The sequence below is a fragment of the Perca flavescens genome, chromosome 10 (genome assembly GCF_004354835.1).
Source record: "Perca flavescens isolate YP-PL-M2 chromosome 10, PFLA_1.0, whole genome shotgun sequence".
Lineage (NCBI taxonomy): Eukaryota > Metazoa > Chordata > Actinopteri > Perciformes > Percidae > Perca > Perca flavescens.
In genome coordinates, this window is record NC_041340.1 from 27,603,309 (window position 1) to 27,606,592 (window position 3,284).

The following is a 3,284-nucleotide window of genomic DNA, read 5'->3' on the forward strand; positions in this document are numbered from 1 at the left end:
TTCGTGTATATCCTAGGCATTACGGTAAGAGTGTGTAAGAACTGACTTCAAAATAAAAGCACCGTTCCGGTGAACATGATGAGCAATTTCACATTAATTTAACAGTCAAAAATTTAACAGTAACAGTCAGTCAGTTAATAAACATTTCAATTCAGTTCAATTCAATTCAATTCAATTTTCAATTCAATTCTATTTATAGTGTCAAATCTTAAAAGGCGTTATCTCAGGACACTTTACAGGTAGGTCTAGATCACACTATAATTTACAAACAACAAATCACCAATAAAGGCTTCTCACGATATTGTTGACCAAATACCTCAATATCGATATTGCGGTGATATTGTAGGGTTGACAATTGGTGCGCACAGAAAAATATTTACACAATGAGATTTTTGATAAAAATCATCATTGATGTGTATATAATAACTAAGTGGGTAAAGGCAAATAATAGTAAAGCTAGAACAGTCTGGGGAAGTTAAAAAAAATGACATCACTTTACTGTAATCCAGCCATTAAAACCAGGGACAGATAACACTTGTGTCTTATCACAATATTACGATATTCAAGATCTAAGATGACGAGTCTCATATCACAATATCGATATATTGCCCAGCCCTATTTGAAACCAAAAACTACACAACCGGACACGTTCCAGAAGCAATGTGATCCAAAATCGGGGAGAAATTATTAACAACATTGGTTACCAAGAATGAATGCAAAATATATAAACTGCAGTAACGGAAGGAACGGTGTGTAGAAGCCTAAGTGTTGACACCCGCACAGTGTGCCTGTGTTGACGTCGACACGTGCATCGCGTGCAATCTAGCATCTACTCAGATTGTTTTTTGTAAATGTATTCTTTTTATTCTTTCTATTATACATTTTTAATCCATAGACTTTTTATATTTGTTATACTTTACAAGAATAGCGATTGAAAAACCTGTCACGCCTTCGTAATGTAAAGTCGGGCCGACTATGGGCCGAGCGGGAATTCGCGGGTGGGGCCAGCAGTGGAAACACTACTGCGCACATTCAGTGGGCCGCATATCACGGAAGTAAACCCCGAAGCTTAGAATTTGTTTGCCGTATGTGCCAGGCAAGCAAACATATTGTACTAAATAGGCTCCCTTTTGGAATCCAGTATCCAGTCATGGTCTGGGCGGGCCAGAATGACGATTCTGTTACTATTGCCTATTTCTCGCCTAAAATATTTCAGAAAGACATTTCAATGTATTGTTTATCTAGGAGAAAGTGTGTCACCATGCTGCCGTGTTTCTTTTTTCTGCTTCAAAACTGACCGAGCACGGCACCGCCCCAACTTGCATGTGTCACTCTGCGCTATCCATTGCTCTGATTGGTTGAAGGTCTATTCAATTGCGTCCAGAGGCAGTTTAGTCGGCCTCTTCAAAATCGAAAATTTTACTAAGAGGTTCTTGACAAAAGGCCCTTACACAATATGGGTGTTGTGTTGTGAATATGTTACATTCCGTTCTGTGAAAACTCTGAAGAAATCCTCTCTCATCTGGTTTAATTGTTTCCTTCCCAGAAGACTTATCTGTGTGAAGCAACCTTGAGACAATCTTTCTGTCCATCCTGAGTATCTTTCTTATCTTACTACACCTCATCTAAATGAGCGATTGTTAAAATGTGTATATCCTTGTGTGTCTCATTGTGAACTGAACCCTGCTTCTTATCGCCTTGTTCTCCGAGATCTCAAGAGAGAATTTTTATCAGAATACAGCATAGAAATATTGCTTAGAAATGTAGGAAAAATTGAATAGGATAGAACAACACAATGTAATTCTGCTAAATAAACAGCACGGTCTCACGGCAGTTTGTGAAATTATTAATCTATTGATTTGTGGTGGTCAGCACGTAATGGGAAGTATCTATAGGACGGTTGTGTTTAGGAAGAGAACAACGGGGAAAGGAATCATTGCACGCGGAACACGATCCACGGTCTCCGGGGTGAAAGTCCTGCATTTCATACTACTCGCTACCGTAGTCGTGCTGTGATCACGAAAGATGCTTCCCATTGAAATACATTAGTTTAAAAAACGTGCTGAAGACCACGAAAAAAAACAACATAAACGTGTCCGTGTACACAGATCGATAGATTAAATAACGTGACCGTTTCATGAACTGCCGTGAGACTGGGTTGAAATAAATCATTATTAATTTCACGTTTTAATTTTAAACAAATTGTATATCAGTATACTGTAATGAGAAAACGTGGGGGGAGGGTCTCTATCTCCCTGCGGACACTTGAACTGAAGGATCCCTGTGTAATTGAGAACTGATGACTCTCACCTGTGTTAGTGGGGGAGAGGATTGAGGAGGGACAGGCCGCGATATTTTTTTTCACACTATGTCCACGCCAAGACCCGCCCTTCAATAGCTACTATTGGCCAGGCGTCCATGCTTACGCAAGGTAACGTAACCTGATTTGTTCAGGTCCTATCCCCTGACCAATGGACTATCCTAACCTTAACCAATCAAGGTCAAATGCCTAACCCCAAACCTTAAAGAGGATCTTTATAATAGGCAACCCTGCTGACTGAAGGGGCCCTCTGCCTCCCCCTAGTGATAGAAGTGGTTCTGACCTGCCTACGGTTTGGAGTGGTCTTTAGTGAGTGCGGTGCATTTTTATTATATGGTGTTTTCATTAGTGTGCGGTGTACGGATTGCTGTGGATTTGATTCTTTGTGCAGTGGTTCTCTCGGGGTGTGTGCAATATACATTTGCAGTGCTGTGTTGTAAGGTTGTAGGGGGCTCTGTTGCCAGATAGGGGTTGACCTTTTATAGGGGGCTTTCTGTGGTGGTGTCCCTATTTTATTGAATTTGTATTTCTAATAAAGGCTGTATTTTGTACTAGCCTACATTCCTGTACGTGTGGTGATATTCTTTTGCCTCTGACACCGGACCCGACAGGGTCAACGAAGGTAGTGGCAGTATTACACTGCCTTTAAAATCTTTAATCAGTAAAGTTTATTACAATACACATTTTCTATATCTATATATCAGTCTGCCACTTTTATTAAAAAACAATTCCGGTGCTGATTCCATGGTATCAGAACAGAAAGATTGTCTCTGGTAAACTCGATTAATAAAGTTTGACTATACATACTTGTTCCAAAAAAAAAAAAGACATTGATTTATCTCTGCGTAATATTCGCCTTCTGTGTGAAAATAATAATGCCAAACATAACAGTTTGATAAATATATTAACAAATGAATCAGATGATAAAAAAGTCCCCCGTCTGTAAAGGCCTTAATACAAATTT